The sequence below is a fragment of the Cydia pomonella genome, chromosome 11, assembly GCF_033807575.1.
Source record: "Cydia pomonella isolate Wapato2018A chromosome 11, ilCydPomo1, whole genome shotgun sequence".
Classification (NCBI taxonomy): Eukaryota; Metazoa; Arthropoda; class Insecta; order Lepidoptera; family Tortricidae; genus Cydia; species Cydia pomonella.
Window position 1 is genome coordinate 17,011,924 of NC_084713.1, and position 23,272 is coordinate 17,035,195.

The 23,272-nt window shown below is 37.3% G+C and overlaps 1 protein-coding gene across 2 annotated transcripts in view; it reads left to right on the top strand.

The window, feature by feature from the left end:
- LOC133523031 (octopamine receptor) overlaps positions 1-23,272 on the top strand; it is a 68,662-nt gene that overhangs the window by 16,101 nt on the left and 29,289 nt on the right. Inside the window, exon 2 of one of the 2 annotated variants that reach the window (XM_061858538.1) lies at positions 13,617-13,711. The exons of the other annotated variant lie outside the window; for it this stretch is intronic. The gene's annotated coding sequence lies outside the window, so the exon portion shown is untranslated. The remainder of the gene's footprint in view (positions 1-13,616; positions 13,712-23,272) is intronic. 2 annotated transcript variants of the gene reach the window in all.

The following is a 23,272-nucleotide window of genomic DNA, read 5'->3' on the forward strand; positions in this document are numbered from 1 at the left end:
CAAAAATAATATATGAATTCAATATCAAATTTTAAATATTGCACATTGTGAAATAAATAAATATAGTTTTATTTCAATTTCTAGAAGAGTATTCATAATAAGGTAATACTGTAATAGTTATTTACGTTACTAGTGCGAAAAATTAGGAAATTAGCAACTAGTGGTGATAAATGAAAACACGACCGAAGGGAGTGTTATAAATCGATACGAGTTTTTAAAATATAAGTATCCATTTGTGTGTTCAGTACTTATATGAATTATCTGAGGGCACGCTAGTGCCCTCGTCAAATCGAGCAAAAATCAATCGATCATTCAGGGGATTTTCGACCCACCTACTACTTCTATATGGATATTCAGGTTATATAACTACAGCCCATAATACTCGTACTTAAAAAGGATGATACAGACAAAACATTTTCGTTTGATCGTAAATTAAAACGCAACAAGTACAAAAGCCTCACAGCAGATTTCGCGAGAGAATTCTTTCACAATACTTTCAACTCTCCTCTATTATATCACAAAAGCTGTAACGCGCACTTTTTGCACGTGTAAATTATATTTTTATTGTTCCTAAGTCCGGACAATGGTGTAATTTCACCTCGAGTACAATGGCCAAAGAAACTGAAATATGTATCCAAATGGGATATAAGGCTACCCACTGTACCCACTGTACCTGAAGGTATAACCATAACTTTGGCCGTGCTGTAATTATTTTTATTGCAAAGATTTCCGTAATTGTGACAATAAAGGTGATCTACAATATCTCGCAATCCATTCTTATATTTAATGTAATAGAGAGATTACTGAGTATTCGAGGGTTTTATTATTTATATCCGTTTCTCCATTTTCCGTTACGAAAAGCAATCCCGCTCAATATTTTTTATTTAATGCATTGGGATACCATCTTTAAAAAATAAAAGCATCAAAAATATATCATTTTATGTATTGTGATATCTACAGGCAGGAACCGTCTTTAAAAATACAACATTGAGGATATTATTTTAACCGAGGTTTATTTTGCCTGCTCATTTCTTACTGCTTTCTGTTATATTCATATATATGCAATGTAAATACAATATACTAGGTAGCTACTTTGTCATAGGGACAATATTATCTAATCCGTCATTGTTCAATGCAAGTTATTTGTTTAGTGTAAATTGGAACGGTTCTCGAACGCGGCACGCATCACTCACCCCGTGCGCTGGCGTTGACATCAGCTGCAATACGAGTATCGAGTACTACCAATCCAATTACAATAAAATGGCATTGTGCCATTGCTCACTATACGTTCTATCACAACAAATGTATGTATGGTATCGACAAAAAACTTCCGCGAACATCGAAACTCGTAGTTTCGTTATCTGCCTCTCAATTGCTCTTGCTTATTCGAGCGAGAAAGAGGAAATTAGACAAACGAACGAAGTGGTTCGACGCAAGTCCTCAGGTAACTAATACAATATTCCCTTTGTGTTCTCTTTTGACGAACTATTTCGAATACCTTTTGAAATATTATACTGGTAGTCTGTCCCGCTGGTTTACCGCTAATTAATATTCCGTATTACGTCTGGTCTATTGAACATATTTCGAGTACAAGTACGAGTATTTCAATCGAATATTCGATTCAGTAACACTCGAGCCAACAGGCATTCAATAGGATGAATTCCGCGAGCCCGCATTTGATATTTTGAAGTTCATCATGTAGGTACCTATACTTATAGAGTGCATCTATTGTTTTTCAATTGGCAATCTGATCGTATATAATTTTTAGCTTCAAGCTTTGTTTTATGCCCCATGTTGTTGGTTTACCTATCATTGCCCTGCAAATTTTCAGGAGCATATTATGTAGTTGTTTGTTTATCTCATAATTCTTAATAATTTCTTATCATTCTCCTAATTGATTTGAAATAAGTAAGTATTTCTTGATTTTCATAGTCAATCATTTAATTTATGAGCTTTATAATGTATTGAATAAGTCAGCCCTGATCAGAGTACTGCATCTCCGTACATTTTATAAACTTCATTCCGGCTACGACTACGCAATCCATAAATTAAGCCGTACCTATGCATGTTTATTCTTATAAAACAATTAATAATTTATGTCTATAGTAGGAAAATGTTTTCAAAAATAATAATTCTGGTGAATGTTGCATTGCGGTATTTTATGATACCACTACTTTTTAATTAAAATGATCAGGTAGGTATATTAAACTAAAGCGCCAATTACATCCACACTTCCCGATATCGGGCCCAAAATCAGTCCCGATGTCGGATCTTATAATTGTTTCCCGTTTCACGGAATATCAGCACAACATTAACAATATTTGTAATGATAAAACTACTTTGTCTCTAATTGCCTAAAATGTTCAATGTTTGATATTTTTGTTTGTGGATCATATTTTTTGCATGTCAAATATTGTAAGCGATGTGCTGATATTTGGTGAAACGAAAAATACTCTTGCTCGGGTCTGATTTTAGGCCTGATAAAGTGTGGGTGTAATTGGCACTTTAAGAAGAATGAAAACAAGATAAAAACGCAATAATAATACTCTTGCAAGCAATCTTTGACTCCTTATCAAAACGAATGCCAATGTATAATAAGATAAAATCACTCAGCTTTAAAAGATTATGTATAAGTATAATACTGCAATTTTAGCTTAGAAGCGACCAATTTATATTTAAAAACCTCCCTATCTCGGAGCGCTTCCCCATTGTGTGGAAGCATTTATCTGGGAGATAGGAGAGTTCCGGCCATCGGGGGGGAGACTAATGCACAGGAAATTAGCCTTCTTGACCACCGACACAATGAACCCTGAAGGATACAATGTATATTAGATAAAGTCTTTTGGCATTAAGTGTAAGGCAATTTTAAAAGTTAATGAGAAAGGAAAAAGGTTTTTTGTTCCTAATTGATCAGTAATAACGGCATTATTCATAAATGCCTGTTAAATCTAATAAACCGTTGATAATCGGCAGTCCCTATCTGTAACTTTGACATTTATGTTTGTTAGAAAGAAACAAAATTTAACAGATGTATATAAGAGTTTGCTAATTTTTATGAATTAGAGGATAAGTAATTATAAATGAAAATTTTACTAAATTCAGACTATTTTGCCTAGAAGCCTACTAAATTCTTTTACTAAATTTAGACTATTTTGCCTTAGAAGTGGTAGGAAAGAGGGAGTAATAAATTTACTTATATGTTAAAGTAGAGATCTACTTGTATAAAGATATAATTATAATGGATCAGTTAATTAAAAATAAATATCTTAACCAATTATTTTCGCGCGTTACCCGTAAAACGTAGTTAGTATCTACCCACTTTTGTTCTAATATGACAATCAGCAGTAGAAGAGGCTAAACGAGCCAAATTTCCAAAAAGATGTGCACAAGGTCTCATTCGCTTTAAAACAAATTGTGTCAATGTGTAGAGGGTGAGAGCAGGATTAAAGGATATTGCACACAGCACCTTTCAATACTCCATTTCAGTTTCAGATTGTAATTTCCAATCCTATCCGATCGTGACCGCATCTGAATAATAATGTTTGTTATCACACACCAGTTAACCGACGCTCAAACAAGTTCTGATGAACTCATCTCCACAATACAATCCCAAGTTGCGTTCATGACTGTCTTGAGGAAAGACCGTCATTAAGCCGGTCCCTTCACACTTAGAAACGCGTTTATCGCCACTCTCAACTTTTAATTAACTAATGTTACCAGCCTGCTGAACTTTCTGACAATGGCCCCCTTTTTCCTCAAACAACACTACCTTTAAGAATTACGAGGTTAGAATTTCAAACCTGCGTTTTAATTTCGAAATAGCGATCTGATTGTTTGTTGTTTTAAGTCTTCTCTAATTTTCGATGGCTCTTTACCTTTGTTGGAATTTAAGTATTATTTATCTGTAATTTAACCCTTAGTTTTATTGAAATTTAACAGTCGATTTAAATTGTACATCTGAGTCCAAGAATAGGAATTCCCGTTTTCTAAGGAATTTGGCAATAAAATTGGAGATTTATTAAAGCCTGAAATGAAGGTCTCCTCACTTCAGGCTTTTGATTAGAAAATCTTGCGACAATTACTTACCAACAGCTAGTAACAAATAACGATTGATAATAAAAATGAGTGGGAGCTTCGATTAAGCAAATGTATAATAAATAAGTGATTTGCTATTCATTAAGTATTCGATTAAATACGCATAGCTGTCCTCTCTTATCTTACTCGTACTCCTCCACATCTTAGCACATTTTTGGGAGTATCTATTTTTTTATACTGCGTCGGTGGCAAACAAGCATACGGCCCGCCTGATGGTAAGCAGTCCACGTTGCCAACCCTAACACTCCGCACCCTCGTTGAGCTCTGGCAACCTTACTCACCGGCAGGAACACAACACTGTGAGTAGGGTCTAGTGTTATTGGGCTGCAGTTTTCTGTAAGGTGGAGGTACCTCCCCAGTTGGGCTCTGCTCTATAACTGACATCCGCTGTCCTGTGCCCTACCACACAAAGCGAGATGACATTTACAATTTGGACGTAGTTTAAGGACGTACCCGGGTCCAATCTTTAAGGAGTTGATACCACTTAGGTAAGTATACATATTTTTGAGTTTCCGAAAAAGACTAGCATCTAATCTTTCATCTCAGAGGACAAACTATAATATCTTTAGATAACTTCAATCTTCTCGTGACGGTGTACGGCTAGGGGAAATATCAAGTAATACTTGTTACAATGAATGCTTATTACTTCAGTTTTGAAATTAGTACGATTGATCCAATTGGCATGCCAAGAATAATTCATATTAGGTATGTAAATCAGAGCTATAAAATTATGAACAGTGTTCATGAGCCACGGCAATTACCGCTAGCCAGTAATGGGTCAAAGGCTTGTTATGATAGGGGTGGCTTGACAGACACGGCCCGGCTGTGCCCGCGCTAACATAGTTTAACGGTGCGGGAAGAGCGACAATTTTCCACGCTTCGACGACAATAAAATTTGAATGGAACATGTCAGTGTCCCGAGCGCTGGAACAATTCGTGGTGTATTGTGCGATAAATGGATAATACGAAATACGACTTAGGTATGCGAAACAGATCCTAATTAAATGACACAAGTATCAATAAGGTGATGAAAATATTAACATTTGTAACTGTAATTTAATTAATGGTATAAGTTATAATTTTATTGTATTTTAGTTCTCAATTTAATTATTATTATTTATTTATCGTATGGCATATGTACATGTCACTGGAATACATAGAAAAACTTAGAATTTTTTTTAGTACGACTGCTTCTTCTGATATGATCTTAAAATCATCTACATGGCTTGTGTATCTAGTAAGGAAGCACTCGAGAATGATGTGGTTGATGGTCTAGTCTAGGTGCCCGCAGTTACAGACAGGAGAGGAGCTCCAGCCCCTTTGAACCAGTGGTGGCCGCAGTTGCCAACTCCTGTTCTTAGGCAGTTAAGAGCGGATCACACCCGGCGGATTCTCTTGAAGCCTGCTGGGGGTACTCGCAGGGGTATAGCAGAGAAGGGGTTTGCTTGGTCTCTGAGGGCTTCCTATTCTGCGGTCCATGCCTTGTCCGGGGTATGTGTGGTCAGGCAGTTTATTATGCGTAATGCAGGGGGGTTTCGTTTACGTTTTCTACCGAAGCCCTCGAGATCTTGGTGAATTAGTAGATCAGGACTACAGTGCGGTTTCACTAATTCGCGCTGGAGGCATTTTCCTCTTCGCAGGTGCGCAGGGACTATGTTGCTAAGAGAGGGGAATCAGTGGATAGGTGTTGGCTTAAGGCCGTTATTAGACAGAGAGTCTGGTTAAACTGCGTGTCAACGAGGTATGAACACTATTTATTCAGACTGGAGCGCAGTACTCGGCCGTCGAGTAAACTAGAGGCTCCCTAAGTTGTTCCTGTTAATTTTTGCACTAGCCTATTCCTGGTCTGCAGTTTGGCTGGAACTTTTTGTAGGTGGCACTTGTAAGTAAGACTTTTGTCTAGAGGACTTGTACTAGGGTGCGGGTTATGTTGACGGTCAGTGTACTTTCTGCAAGCTTATTATAATAAATTATTTTTCTTTAAGCTGTATCTTTTACTAAGGTGTGCCGATAAAGAGTATTCTATCTATCTATCTATCTTATTATTAAGATGGAAGCAGCACACTTCCGTCTTACTTGGGTTAGGGTAAAGGCGCCAACGGGTGAAAAAGTCATCAAGGGCTTTTTGTAGAATTGGTTCAGTGGAATCCATTTTGTGGTGTTGAGTGATCAGAGCCAGGTCGTCGGCGTGTCGGAACTTACGTGACACAGTATCGGGGAGGTCATGCACGTGCATATTAAACAGGAGAGGGGCTAGGACAGAACCCTACGGGAGCCCATTGTTTAGTGTTCTGACGTCGCTGGTTTCGGCCTATACGTAAGGGTGTTTTCAATAAGCCTGTAGATTTTCATTTATGGGAACAACAGTTTACATAACAATTGGCGCCAGACTCTTACCTAGTCTCAAAAAATACCTGGTTCTCCTGTGGTATATACCATAAGTCATCATCTTCGACTGTCTGTATTCAGTCTGTTATTTCCATTATTTCTGTACCTCTATCTCTTTTACCTTGTCTATAACTCCCTTCGTGAGATCAGCTGATGTAGGCAGAGCTGGTTTCGGACTCATCTATTCCGTCTCCGCCCCTAACCTAGCCTGCTCGTCTGCCTTCTCATTTCTGCCACTGTGACACTTATTTGCTCACCTATCGAGTTTAGCTCCTTTTTGCATTCTCTCACCAGAGAAGAGGTAACCAATATATTTTTTAGTAATTTCAGTGCAGTTTGGCTGTCTGTGTATATTACGACAGCGTGTGTATGTCTGCCTACTCTCTTTAACTATAAATGCATAAGAGGCCTTTTGGTATGTACTCTACATATAAATAAAAAATATACGAGTATAAAACTTCGAATCCCTGAGACTATGTGAAATTATACAAGGTTACTGTTATAGTAAAATATTTATTCTTCATTTGTTTAACTATTGCAAAAGTGTGAGGTATTCATATTCTATTACTATATCCTTATAGCCCAAGAGGTATTATTAGATAACAGTAATGTGGCTACAGTTGACATCCGAATATCACCTTTAACTTATTTGTTAAGACACTAGCCTTAAAAGAACTAATTGGTATTATATGTGTCGTCGAAAACATGTTGGCCTAAAGCTAGATATAGTTACTCGTAACTTCCTGTCCGCAACAGCCTTCCTTCCTGTTTGCTTTTCTTAGCAGACAAAAAGTGTTCGTATGAGGTAAGCGTGCTATTGTTCTATTAAGGGGATTTATCTAAAAAGGGAAACTAGATAGGAACATTTGGAAAACCTAGTGTCACATGGATGGCTTTTTTCAGATTGTGAAGTGAAATGAGAACAAGAGCGCGGTAGCGAAGGTCTCCTTTTCAGTTTGGGCAAAAATGCTTTCATAAGTCCGTATAAAAAAAATGAACTGTTTATTTCTTTTTTTAGAAGTTTATATCAGTACATGTTCCAATACGTAGCTTAATCTATATTTATTTTAGATTATTAGCCAAGACGAGCGGGCTATAATATAAATTGATTAATTGCATGCTTAATATTTCTTTACTATATTATGGAATTGCTATGACTTAAATCTAACAAGGCTTTCTTAAACCTTTATCGTGTACATATTAAAACAAAATATATAGTAAATTACAATACAAGTAAGAAAAATAGGAAATTCAATTTCAAATTACCTATTATAACGTTTTGCAGTAGATATTTAAATTTTCGACATCGTTACGTAATATACTAATATCGTCCTAGTGCGGTAAAGTGATACTGTTTTACATTTCATTTATTAACTTTTGTAAATAAATTCCTTTTCTTGTAACAACCGAGAACCCACATGTATTTGTATCTCAATTGATGGCTTGTTGGCGTTTAGCAAACAGCTCTACGACGTGTATCGACTCGCCATGGACATCACCATTAGTTACACTGTTGCGTTGACTGAAGTTACGAGTAGCCCGAACCGCTATCCAAATACAAAAATATTTTATGGTTTTGCGCTTATCGGTGCACGCAAAATGCAAATGGTGCCCAAGTTGACTTGTACGTATAGTCTACAAGTCAACAGCGCAACACACATACACAATCTGTTAAAAAAACTCAAGATATGCCTTTCAATACACTTGCTCGTAAACGGTGTTATAGTATGGGAGCAAGCTGAGATGTAAATGAGCTATATTATTTATGGACACGGGCGTAATCGTTTTTTTTTTTCATTATGCCCATAGCCATTTTGCATATTTTTTATTAAATTAACCAAATTAAATATTTATAAACAAAAAATTGTTTATAAACGTCAGTACATAGTATGTACGTATAAATGAGTAAGGAAGTTAATTTGGTTAATTTTTACATTCATAATGGCTGAATGCCGGTTAGGTCTGTGCCTTCGGTTCCTAACCTGTCAGAAAATTACAATGCCGCGGAGAATGTTTGCAATGTCACCGTATTTAAGAGTTACTCCGCAAAAAAATAGTTTTTTCTTCGCTTCGCGTGATATGAAGCGCGGTAAGAATATTGCAAGCTCGGGCCTTTAATTTCCTCCAGCCTTTTAATTAACATCCTCGTTTACAATATCTCACTTACTCCCCTCGTTGCACAATGTAGTATTATTTGCCGTTATATCAAGCGATCCCATCTAATGGTAAGGGTTTTTAATCCCGTTGCTATATAATCTTGACAAAAACACCAAAACAAAAGGCAAGGCTGGTTTAAAAACCTCTTACCATAATAACCCTCTTGTCAGCTCAGTGGAGTGTACTTGTAGATTTTATAACCAACACGGCGTTTACAAGTAGGAATCACTCTCTGCGGACTACTCTACAGAACGTATAACAACCCTAACTTACTTTGAAAGTTCATTAAATTGTAAACCTTGTGGTCGCGTAATAAAGTGCATGTTGTAAATGGTTACCAAAGTAATAAAGGATTATTTTACTTAGTAAGCCAAATCTTTGGGTTTATTGTTATGCATGTGTATTTGTCGAATGTTCTCTCAAGTAATTTATGTTATCATAACACAACTATGGCTAAGAAAATGTATACTATATGTAATGTAACGGATCAAAATGTGCCTTATTAGGAGCTTTTATCAATGTTTCAGGAGTTACACTATTTTAGTCAGATATTTTTTTTAATGCAGCAAAAACAGCAACACATGTAGAGGCAAACAAGGGGCAGTCTTATCGGTAACAAGTGATCTCTTCCAGATGTCCATTGAGTAGCGGAAAGTAATGAATTTACACATATCAGTAGATGTCGGAAATACAATGAAAGAAACCTATCACAATATAAATAAACGAAACAAAATCTATGCTCTCTCCTGACCGTTTTCGGCCACGGCGACTGCTTCAACTCCTTTTTTGGCGTTCATATGCTCTCGTGTGGCTGACGTAGCCGATCTTGTTGGCAAAGACCCGTGAGCACAACGGGCACGAGAGGACACCATCAATATAATCATAGCTGATCACCGCTGGTGGTCGGGCTTTCAGCTCATCCCTCTTGTCGCCCAGATCTGTTTGACGACGGGATTCAAAAATATCCGTATGTTTCTTAATCAAAGATCTCCACACAGGGCGGTTGGCGGCCTGCTTTTCCCACTGTAGGGGCTCAATGTCGCAGTTCTTTTATGTGGCGTTTAAGCACGTCCTTGTACCTGAGGAGTTGTCCGCCTTGCTTTCGCTTGCCTTCCTCCAACTCGGAATAAAAGACGCGCTTAGCCACTCGACCCTCCACCATTCTTGAAACGTGGCCGCTCCAACGTAACTGTCGTCGCATGAGGTAGGCTTCGATTCCACCCACGCCGGCTCTCCGTAGGACTTCGGTGTTCCGCACTCGGTCGGAATCGCACGCAAATCCTTTATTCATTTAACACCTTGGGTTAGGTTATTTATAATATGGATATAAAAGTAAAACACAAAATATACATTATTTGAAAGTATGTTTTTTTAATAAGGACCTCTCCAAATAAATTAATGAATCATAAAGCAATAATCATACAACTATAAGACTTTTTGGGACAAAAATTATATTCTTTTTTATATATGATTGTGGGGTATGATGTCTGCAGCAAAATACGCATTTGTTCAGCTTATGTTTATTCATCCTGATCCTTCATATTATCTATTGATAAGTTAAAGCGCATTTGTGATAAGGAAGTCAATACAAAAATACATTGTGAGGCCAACTCCAACTTCATTGTAACAACGAAATGATATCTAGATGATGTTGCACCCAGCGTCTCGCTAGCGCAAGTAAAATGCACGCGCGACTGACCTCATTTAGACATCATTTTAATGTCACAATGTAAGTTTTAATAGGAAGCCACGTACACTTGAAATCAATAAGTAAGTTAGAATCGGCCTCCGGGCTTACAAAGACATCTAATACCGAAAAACTCCGCAATACGGAATTCGAGTGACGTATCAGATTAATGACCTAGCGATACGATTGATGGCCAGTGGAAAAACCGAGATCTAATGGCAAGTATCACTTAACTACTTCTCGTATAAAGTTACATCAAAAATAAAAGGTTTTCGCTTTGTTCATCATCATCGTCTCCTAGCCGTTTTCGGCCACAGCAACTGCTTTCTACCGCTGAGAGTGTCGCCGGTGCGCTCTCAGGTGACTGACGTAGCCAATCTTAGCAGCGAATGTGTGGCCACGCTCGCTGCAGGTCAGCACCCCTTTGACGTAATTATATGTTATGGCCATAGGTGGTCAGGCCTTTAGCTCGTCACGCTTATCGTCAAGTTCTGTGCGTCGCCTGGCTTCGAATTCACGCACCTGCGTCTGCACAATATAGTTGTTAAACTAAAATGAAATACCTAACTACTTAGATGTTTAAGTGGAGTATGATATGAAAATAATTATTTTTTAAATACGATATTGAAATAGGCTTTCAACGTTATCACTGGCCGCGTCCACCCTTTTTGTTTATCCAAGCACACTACACTCACAGTGTCACTACCTACGCGTGTAATGTGTAAATGTAAATATCGGCAGCTCAAAAATAATATTAAAGGTGATCACGGTTCATATCCCGGTCGATTTAAGTCTAGTGAAACTAACCGTGAATCAGTAAAAACTGTTAACGATTTGGTACTCGAGTAGGATGGCATCTTCATTATGCATACTCCACTATGCAAGCTTCGACGTCCTGTCCTTGTCCTACGATTAGCATCACATCTTGTCGGTCCAGAACGGGCTGCTTCAAACCTTCTAGCCATTTGATTTCATAGGATAAATCAGAATGCAAGCTTTTTTTTTTTTTCTCTGTTATAAAGAAAACCGTGTTACTTAGCGGCATGACACAAGCGTGTACATTAAGTACTTTAAACTGGGCCATTTGCGTAATGCCATTTCACCTTAAGGCAATGTGTGTTGTGCCGGTTTTATTTAAAAGCTCACATTATTATTTTGTTCGTCTTAATTTAATGTATGTCGGTAAGTCGGTATGTCAACTTTAACTTTGAAGGCGCCTATTTTAGTAGAATTCTCTCATGTAATTAATATACTTTTTAAGTATTTGCTGTAGTAATGATATAATTTTTTACTTTATAATTATTCTAGTTTCAATATTTTTTGCGTTCATAATAGCAATCCCGCAAGACATCCTAGAATTCTGCCCTTGAGGTATATTCATATAGTAGTTTCTTGTTATCAATTTGTAATGGATTTAAGTGTCAGCTTCGTGTTGATGAAATTTCACTTTTGACAGCTGACAGATCAAATACATCTCAAAGTGATAGCGAGACATTACTGTCTGAATATATCTCCTGGTCAAATTTCAAGTTCAGCTAGATTAAATGAGTTTTCAAGGTTTCTGGCAAAAACTTTTCTTCGATAACAATCCGAAAACACAACGTTTTTTCCCTCAACCTCGATTAACATTTTTCATTCACAGATACACATAGCTATACAGAACGATTTATTACAAAAAATTACAATGGTCCGTGCATATTGTACCACTTTTTACACGAGCAGCCTGTGGGTTAAATACACACAGAAGGCATAGCGCTGCTGCGTTTGCCGAGGTTTTGCAGCGCCTCGGGAATGTTCGCCGAGGCGCGTGTGGATTGTTTTCACACCACCATGCGCAAGAGAGAAACCTCAGCAACGCAACGTGTGCGCGCCAGCGGCAGCGCCCTGCTGGCAGCCGTCGCCGACAGGCTTACCGGTCCATTTATGGGACACTGGTTGTCATTGCATTCACCAGTGTCTCATAACTGGGGTATTTGACGTACCTGAGTAAGATTTTGTAATTCATTACTGTTGACATTTATTAATCCTAAGCTTATTCATTTTTAATTATTATTATGTTTATTGTATTTTAATTCTACTTTTATTTTTATGTATATACTATGCCATTGTGTCGTTATGTGTTTGTCTCATTGTGTTATGGGCTAGAAGCCTGAAATAAATGATATTTTCTTTTATGCTTTTTCTGAAAACCTTTTGTCAAAAATTTTTAGGCAAATTAGATGTATTATATTAAGTGCAAATCCAGCGAAAAAGCAGTGGTGGCCCAATAGTTATGACATTCAACTTTCAATCCGGAGGACGCGGATTCAAATCCTGGCTCGTACCAATGAGTTTTACGGAACTTTTGTACGAAATATAATTTGATGTTTACCACTAGCTTTCGGTAAAGGAAAACATCGTGAGAAAACCTGCATTCTATCTCGTACATCTGCAAAGACATTCAATGGTGTATGTGAAGTCCCTGATGTGTACTGGGCTAACATGGGGACAATAGCCCAAGCCCTCTCGCGCATGAGAGGAGGCCTGTATCCAGCAGTGGGACGTATATAGGCTGAATTATTATTATTAACTAGTTATACAACTTGTACGTATGTTTTAATACTGCAATGTTTGAAATGTTTTACGTCATATATAAGGGCTGTAATCAGTTAATGTCAATAAAGATATAAATACTTGGTTCACAGTAGAGAGATCTGTTCTACCGGTTTCAAACTCCCAAGGCCCGCGGGTAATGAAATCAATTCCTGGTTTTATAGGGGCCCCATGCTCCATCACACGCCGCCGGACAGTCTATTAAGTCGTGCTCTCGGTCCCGTCTCGAGTCTTCCAGCCCGATTGTTTCCCTACACTCTATTATGATAGCAGAGACGAGACGAGAGGGCAATCTCCGCGCTTTATTTTCTTTGAAAACAAATGCATTATTGAGTAGAAAGAAAACCAAAACGATGTGAAAAGTACAATATTTTTAAAATAAATACCAAATTATTCATAAAGCAATATTTGTATACAAGATGGTAAATAAATATTATAGGGATATTCTTACACAAATTGACCAAGTCCCACGGTAAGCTCAAGAAGGCTTGTGTTGTGGGTACTCGGATAACGATGTATATAATATACAAATACCTTAATACGTAGAAAACAACCATGACTCACCAACAAATACCTGTACACAAATACATGCCCTTACCGAGATTCGAACCCAGGACCATCGGCTTCATAGGCCAGGGTCACTAGGCTAGACCACTTGGAGGATTTCTTTTTTTCACAAGCTATTCCTCTTCCTCAGATGGATTGAGTCATATCCAAGAAACCGGAGTCAGGCTGTGGCGCTGAAGAATCACACTTCCTGTTTACTCGCGGTGCTGCCAGGGTCGCCATAAGGTACGCACATTGGTCCTCTCCTTTTCATTTTATACTTAATGTCAACGACATTGCAACCAGCTTCAGAAACTCTGAAGACCTTGTTTACGCAGAATGATACCAAGATTTTTAAAGCTGTATCTTCTGAAGCTGCTTGTCATAGTCTGCAATATAATCTTGACAGTTTTTATTAGTAGTGTTCAAATAATTACCTAAATCTAGATAAATGTTTTGTGATAAAGTTTTTTCCCGTAAACAAAATGTTATCAATTTTAACTATATTAAAGCTGGGAAGCAGATAACTCGTTTTATTAGAGACTTATGTAATATGGAATTGCAGCTTAATATCAATATTCATACTGACCAAAATTTGTAACTGAGCCTATTACAATCTAGGTACGTATGATAGGTACTACGGATGAGTAAACCCGTTAGGCGCCACTGCACCCTTAAAATACTATTATACGTCAGAATAATTCTTGAGTTCGGGTCTATGATCTGGTCTCCTCAATACCATGCCCATATTCTTTTTTTTGTATTCGGGCGATTTTTCCGCAACTCGACGACTTGCGCCTATTTTGCGTGATATGTTGGGGGTGGGCTAGTCCTGCCAGCCCAGCTCCTCGAGGAATCCTATCAAACCTTTGATGTTGAGTAGGACCTCGGGGAGGTCTCTCGGAGATCCGAGATGTTTAGCCCTGTATGGAGTCACTCCGCTGCATTCCAGCACCACGTGAGAGGCTGTTTCTTCTGTCTCCATGCAACCTCGGCATAGGGGACTGTCTGTGACACCTGTTGTGAAAAGATGTTTGTTAAATAGTCCATGACCTGTTATGACACTGGTTACCATACTCAGTCGGACCTTCCCTAGTTGCAGGAGCGCCCTTGTGAGTTTTCCGTTGATGCCAGGCATGGCTTCTTTTGCCTGTCTGCATCCAGTCTGGTTCAGCCAGTGTTCTGTGTGTAGTTTCCCTGTACGTGCCAGCAGCATTGAGCGTACCTTGCTAAATGGTATCGGAAGAATCGGTTCCGGACCAATCGCCCCCGCATTCGATCCTTGCCTGGCAAGCTCGTCCGCAGCATCGTTACCTCGGGATCCACTGTGTCCCTTGATCCATTGTAGGGTGATCTTGTTATTATGACATACCTCCATTAGTCGTTCGTGGCATTCGTGTATAAGTTTGGATGTAACTATATGGCTATTTAGAGCCATTAAGACTGCTCTACTGTCGGAGAGTATGCGGATGGAGGATCCTACTACCTTCCTTGCAGTGATGGCAGCCGCCGCGTTTATGATGCCCATGCACTCAGCTTGGAATACCATGCCCATATTAATTGCCTAGAAATACCGGACCGGTACTCCTCTGAAATCATCAGCAAATCTTTGCCTTTGTAATAGAAGGCTCTTGTTTGATATAATATTTTTTAACAAAATTTTAAAAATTTAATTATTGCTACTAATACTAACTAAACTACTACAAATGTTATGTTTAGTGTACTGCATCGCTCCTTACGTCCTCGTAATTTATTTTATGTGAGTGTCACACGTACGAATCTTCTCAAAGACGCTTTTGTATTTTGTACTTTTTAATATTTACATTCATAAACTGCCATCTGTCTGTTTTTATAAATTTATGTAAGTTATATCTATCTTTTTATGTATACTATATGCTGACTGTGTCCTGAACATTAAAAAAAATATATAAATAAACTATAATTTAACTTCATCATGCACTTACGTGTGATTGATTTGTTTTAAATTAGTTCAAACTGAAATCTGAAATACTTACGTATGTTAGTGTTAAGGTATTATGTCATAAAATTTCCTTTGAAGACGAGTGTAGCAGCAAAAAACGTGTTTAAAACGAAACTGAAAAAGTTGCTACTAAATACCTCAACTCAAAACGTGCCTCAACTTAAAAATAAATAAATAAAATATATAAAACGATCCCAAGCTTGGGCAACTAGTTTTTTCAGATAAGAAAAACAATACACACCTACATACATACATATAATACTTAGAATAAGTCATAATCATAAATACTTAGATAAATAAATAGTCCATAAGATAAGATCGGGTACACAAAAACTGTAAGTGAGTGCAACATTCGCCGATAAACGTTATGTTTGGCGAAATATTATGTAAATGTATATTGTACCAACTTTTTTTTGGATAAATAAATTTCAAAAAAAAAAAGAGGTATCTATGGGCCACTAGTTGCCTGAAATATTTTCAATTTCATTTAATTTTATATTATCTTCGTGTTCTTGCACGCGTTTTTTTTTTCCTTGCTCATCCCGTATTCTGTATTGCTCTAGAAAGGCCAGCAATTGCCCACAGTTTCAAATTCCTGGTGCAAACAAAAGCGCATCGGCCGCCACGATTCATTAATTAACGTCCAAGTTTACTCGTGGCTCGCACCAACGTAGCAGCAGCTCGAAATAAATTATATCCTGGAAATTTACGAACATTGCCTTCCATTTTACGGTGAGCTCTTACGTTATAGGATTAGATCAGTTTGAGGAATTAAGAGCCAGTTTGTTGTGTAATCTCTCTTAGTCATGCTCTAAAATACAACATCTAGTCTGAGCTTGTTTGTGTTATTTTAGTTAATGTAAAGTTGCAAATTAAGGGCTTAGTTCTGGATCGCTATAGAAACATATTGGATTGTCACTAGATTCGTATCGGCCTGCATTTTTTGTTATAGCTATTTTAATTATTTCATACTTTTGTTAAAGCTCAACGAGGGGGGGCGGGTTTAGGGTCGGCAACGCGCATGTAACTTCTCTGGAGTTGCAGGCGTACATAGGCTACGGAGACTGCTTACCATCAGGCAGGCCGTATGCTTGTTTGCCACCGACGTAGTATAAAAAAAAGCTTTGCATTAGTAAGTTTTTTGGAAAATTTTAGTTTAGAAAGAAAAACCGTTTTCGAATGCACCCGTATATTGCACTGTAGGAGTACTTACTCGTTCTGATGTACAGTAAATAATATCTGGTATGAGGATTTATTTAAGCTGAATATTGTAACCCTGCAAGTGCTTTATCTCTAGGCATATCTCATATTTTTCTAATAAAATACGTTAGTACTTGTTATCTCAAGCGTGCTTATGTGCGCAACTTCTTTTTTTATAGCTCGGTTCCTGCAATTTGTCGAAGCTTGTTGCCATACAGTATAAATAAGACTACTTTTAAGAGCTGTAATACGACATATGTTTCAACAGTATACGTCCATTGGACAATCCCCAAATAAATGTGCCCATTCTCTTTTCAAGATGTAGAAGATGAGCATTCCAAATCTTATTAGTAGTATACTAATAAGACATTCCAAATCTTATTAGTAGTATACTAATAAGACATTCCAAATCTTATTAGTAGTATACTAATAAGACATTCCAAATCTTATTAGTAGTATACTAATAAGACATTCCAAATCTTATTAGTAGTATACTAATAAGATTTGGAAGTGTAAAGTCCAACCCAGCGTCAAAATGAAATCTGATCATATTTTATTTACAACAAAAATATGCATAATGTGTGTATACAGAGAATTACTATAACTAGCTTAAATCTAAAATAGGCCCTTGAGGCATTGTACCAAGGGTGCTGACGACATTTCTTCGTTGTACCGCAATACTGATAGATAATTATGTTGTGCGAGGAAGTCACTAGTTACGTGAACCAGACGCATAGCAATTTCTGCAAGAAACTTGTGCGCGCTGCGACCCCATAAAACTAGAATTTCAACACCAAATGGTACGAGTAAAAGTAGCCTGATTATGTAGCACAATCGAGCCCTGCATTATCTGCACCTTCGACTTCTAGAACTAGTAGAAACTGCTGTTGAACTGACTACTCTAAAAGTTTAAGATGTCAGAGACTTTGGGCGCGTTGTTTCACCCGCTAGTATTGATGCTAACTGTACCTACAACTTCAAAGAGGATATCTGTTCAAATAGGTAGGTATTCGGGCTAAACGCCGACACCGTACAGACGTCACAAGCATGCCACGCTAAGCTTCCTAATTAAGTTCAAGCAAATTGGATTGATTGGTATTCTGCGCTGTCAGACTTGCATAATTTAGATATCTATAGATAGATGCCTAGGGTGATTGGGATAATTGTAGGGTATTGGCCCCTACATAGTAATCGGCCCTCTTAGCAAGGCTTATTGCCTTATTTATTCGAGTTCATGCATCTATTGCCTTGATTCTTTCTGCTTTGTCATAGAGAAATAAGTAAGCGTAGAGGACTCACTCCATACATCAGTTTCCTCACCAAAACGACACCTAGCGTTAAGTAGCGTAAAGTAGTGAGCATTCTATGCTTATTAAAATTATTTCTCTATGGTCTTGTTAAGTCACTCTATAAAGAGATATCCTCTATCAAATAAAGCGCTGAACCCTTGGTTGCTTTAGTTTTTTTTAAGATGGATAGATTATGTAACCAAAATAGGAAATGATGTCTCATCGTGCGTGCCAAATACAGTAAATTGTTGAACGTTTTTTTTATATAACATTACAGGTTGAATACCACTAAGTATTGAGTTAATACGCATATTCACTAGTTAAAATACGAAGTTTCAACTGCTGTTTCTTTGTCAAAACTAGCAGGCGTACTTATTCGAATTTTAGTTATTCGATCTGTTTTATATGACAGTGATCTGTCAGTCTCAAAAGTGGCGTTTCTCGTTTAAGAAATCTCACTTTTGACGCTGACTGATCAGTACCCCTAGTGTAAATTTGATCGACATCATAACGTGACGAACGCGTTTGCGTTAAGTCTCATTTTGTATAGGATTTTGAGTTTCCAAAACGTCCCGCTTGGCGCGCTCTTTCGAAATCCAATACAAAATGAGACTAAACGCAAACGCGTACGTCACGTTTCGAAATCGAATTTATTTACACTAGGGGTACTGTATTATATCGGAAACGGATCGAATTTCGAAACTGATGTACGTTTCCTGATCTTACACGTTGTTACTTGCAGAGCTCTGGGTGTGCGTAGCCAACTTGCCAATCGTTAACGCTCCATAGCGGACGGAACTGTCGTACTAATATTGCAGAGAGATATAAAGATAACTACGCTACGCTATGGAGCGTTAACGATTTGCATGTTGCCTAAGCACCCTGAAGTTTAAGCGGAGTGACGTCATTATATTTACTAACTTCCAAATTGCACCTAATCGTTTTAACATAGCCATTTCAATCTCACTGGAGATAATATACACATCTAGTATAACTTAGTGTATTTAACAGTTACGTGACTCAATATCAGATCTTGCGATTTAGCCCTCGACGACAAAAACAAGTAAACAAGCCTTGGAGCACTATAAAGCGAACCTTTTAATTTAAAAACGGCTCAAATGTCCAATGTAATCAAAAGCGGCCAGACCGTGTTTAAAGTACTTTAAAGGAAAACATCGTGAGCGTTATTCTGATCTTACAATTTGTTTATTATTTATTTAAATACATTGGTATTCTCAAATATAGTTATATCTCCACAAAACTCAACAATGAGTTTGAGTGGGGTCGTCAGTCTCCAGTTATGTAACTGAAATAACTTATAGTAGGTAATTAATTTTTACAGTGCATGAAAAAGTCTTATTTGCACGTCTTATGGCTTCAGGCAAACTAGTAAGTATGGAATTCTATTCTAAGGGTTCTATCCCCGTAGTGGTCGTTAAGGTTTATGGTTGATCGGTGCGTGAAAATTCACTGCGAGTAGTAGTATTAGATATATATTATTAGATATTCCATTTACTAGTTTACTCAAATGTACTTAGTCATCGAAAATTCGTCGAAATTAACGGAGTTAAAAAAAAAAGCCGTATATAAGTATTAGTTGAGATGTACTGATCAACCGTATGATTTAATAGAAATCCCCAGACCATATAAGTGCCTGGTACCTGGTACCTTTAAATTTTTTTTTATAGCATGAATTTTGCTTTGACAGCATTTGCCATATTGCCCACCCATAACACTTTTAACCCTTGGAGAGGTAAGCCGTCGACTCTCGACCAATCATATCATTTAAATTTCATATTTGATTAATTGAAATAAAATCAAAATTCCAATAACTTGAAAATGACATATGCCACTTGAAGAGTTAAGCGCTCATGGCATTTCGCTACGGGAACGAAATATTTTATTTAGGTCCTTAGCAACCTTGGCGTCGCAAAGGGTTAATACATAGAACAGACTACTCACATGTTAGATTTGTTAAGCGTCCTGGTAATCTACGCTTAAATAGAACAGGATTGACAACTCAATTGGACCGCGTTACCGAAGATAAATCAGCTCTAATGAGACCTACGCACACAAACGCAAAGCAATTTACGTTTCTATAGTGTTCAAGTTTTATCGTTAGAGGCAAGTTAACAATAAAGAGTACTCCACTCCACAAAGTAGTATTGCTCATTACTATAAGGTACCACTTAAGCCTTTATCTGAGTTGTGTATTACGAGTATCATCATATAGTTATGTGTTTTAGAGCTTACATTGAAACCTGGCTTTAGCGGTGCTGTGTATGCCATTCATTTCACTGTAAGAGAGTTGAAATAGATCTAATATGGCATAGTTTAGTCTTAGACTAAACCCCCGAGGACTCCTTATTATAAAACGTTTACAAAAACTGGAAGAAATGATTTGTCGCCTAGTTGGCCAGCCAAACCAGATGACGCTGAAATCCGCCATGTGTTTTACGGTCACTGGTTGTCAAAGTTTTGACAACTAGGGTTACCCCATAATGTGCGCCTAAATCGTCCCAGTAATCTACTATGTACACCAGCAACTGCACAGGCGGAGGTACTTCGCCAGTTGGGCTCCGCTCTAGATCTGGAATGACATCCGCTGTGCTGTGCCCTACCACATAAAGCGCGATGACATCACAGTGCCCATGCCTCTCTTTTGGACGTAGTTTAAGGACATACCCGGGTCCAAAGCCCAGATTTACCCCTAAGGCTGTATTTGTAATAAACATAAAAACCACGCTAGCTTTCGTGATTCGACTTATACTTTCAGTGGCCTTCGCCTGAAAACATTACAAGTGTACAAGTCGTAAAAATTGTAAAATACTTAACGAAAAATTCCAACCATAGTAATTACAAATACTGAAATATTTATAACTCATTATTGATGTAGGTTGAACAACGCTCGACATGTTTTTTTTCTTGTTGTTTGTTTTCTTTCATAAGTTTTCTAGTTAAAATCACGAATACGGTCGTCATTAAGAGGGAAGGAGAGCAATCCCAACGAAATAACGGTACTTTTTCTATGAAATGCCATTTCGGGAGAAAACGATTTACACTCCTTGACAAATGATGTCGGTCGCTTCAGAATAATATATTCTAGGTTTAAAGGTTTTGCTTTTATGAAAAAAAAAAAATTGTTTTGCAAATTTTGAAAAAGAAGATAACCTGTCAATAACCTAACGACGCCTTCAGGGTACTGTTGCGGCTGCCGCGATGCTGCAGCGCGTCCGGGATGTTTGTGGAAGCGAGCGTGGATGGTTTCCATGCCACGCTCCGCAAGCGTTGCGCCGCGATGCTTGGGAGGGTGCGTGACCGCCGCCACAGCCTCCTGGCTATCATGGCTAATGTTTGTAATTTAATTATTTTATTCATTTTATTTAAAACTGTTGTATATTTGATTTAATTATAATTTTAAAATCTTAAATTTTAATGAATGTAATTTATAAGTTGTACTTTTAGGTATATGGATTCCTTATTGTCCGAAATAAACGAATTTTATTTATTTATTTATAATCTCATGTCAATAACACACAAAAAAAAAAACATGAACAATGGAAAATATTTTAAGTGGAAAACGTTTTTCTTTTCGTATGGACGGTCAAGTGAACTTCCCTCTTAAGAGGGTGCCGTTAAGTTTTTAAACAAACAACTTTTATAATTTCAAGTTGCATAGGTACATGCGTAATGATTTGCATAAAAACAAAATCAATATTTTCACAGAACATAAAGTGATATAATACTCATTACACATAAGAATATTTGCTGTAACGTTTATTTTGATTTATCTTTACTATTGTAACATACATTTAGAAAACGGCTAAAATATATAAAAAGAGATTTGTGGCAACCGGGCGACATCGTTCATAAACTTTATTTGATTGAGTTTGCTGAATGTTTAATAACACTGAATTACTAATTAACAAAGAAACATAAACATTATATTTCCATGGAACATAATCGATTTTTCTAACCGTCAAACTTACATTTGTCGACATATATCATTTTACCGCATCGTCTGTACCACGATCCTGATTCGAATCTAAAGCTGTTTCATTGCCTGTACATGCAGGTGATGAGAAAGGGACGACATTATCTTTAGCTAAGTATGTCGGTTCCAATCGGTCTATTGTAGCCGTAACCGTTTTTCCGTTGACTTCGATATCAAAGGTTTTAGCTCCGTGACGTAATACAATATTATGGCCTTTGGTATGGTGCTTCGAGTGATCGTCGTTCGGGGCCACCAATGTGGTTTCACAATCAAACAACGGCAAATCGTTTATAAACTTTATTTGATTGAGTTTGCTGAAAGTTTACCATTTCCGAGACATATGGTTCTGCCCATATGGTCGCAGTTCTACCTAATACTCCTCCTCGCTTCGCTCATCGTCGTACCTAACGGCGACCAGCTTTAAAGTTGAAAAGGTAGATTGTTGAATAATTTAATAGTTTGATTGACACCAAGTATATCATAGAACATTATGTCGCCTGATCATTCGTTAAAATTGTATACTACATTTTAATTATTATACTAAATGTACCTATGTTATAACAAGTAAAATTATTCCTAAGGATTGTTATGAAGAATGTTTTTATGATTATAGAGCATTCTGTTATTAAATCAATATGACTAACAATTTTATGTGTTTTGTTTTTATACATAATGTTTATTATGATTTTCAATACTAGTTAAATGAAATTATGCTAAAAGTTTCTATTAAAATTGAAGGGCGCCCTAAAAAAAAAGTTGCAGCATTTTATCACAATCCATAACTCTCGCGGGATAAATATAGCCCTTTGTCCTTCAGTACACCAACATGAAATAAGATCTTTTTCCAGCAAGAGTGATGAAAATCAATTAAAGCTCAGCTGGCATGTGTTTAATAAAATTAATGCGATAGCAATTAGATTTTTGTAACTAAGTTACAAATAATGTTAAAAAAATAAATTTCATTGCACTACTTTTTTCAAACACCTTTTTACATAAAAAGATTTTTAATAAAGGTTGCAAGATTAGTTTTATTAAACAACAATGTTATCAAATCATCATTATTTTCAATATGCTTAATAGGACAAACATCTCCCGCGGGGCTAGTTCAGGCAAGCGACAGCTGTCAAAGATACAGCGCAAGAAAAAATCTAGCACTAAACTTATTTATACAAGTAACTTGTTTTAGTGTCACTCTCAGGGTTCTTGTATAATACATTATTTACCTGTAAATAATGCAAACTACGAGGCTATATTTAGAACACGTTAAATGCGGACTCGATAACGAAACTTGGTACTTTTGCCGTGTGTGTGCGTTGACTCATAGGCGGTCTATGGGAGGAAAC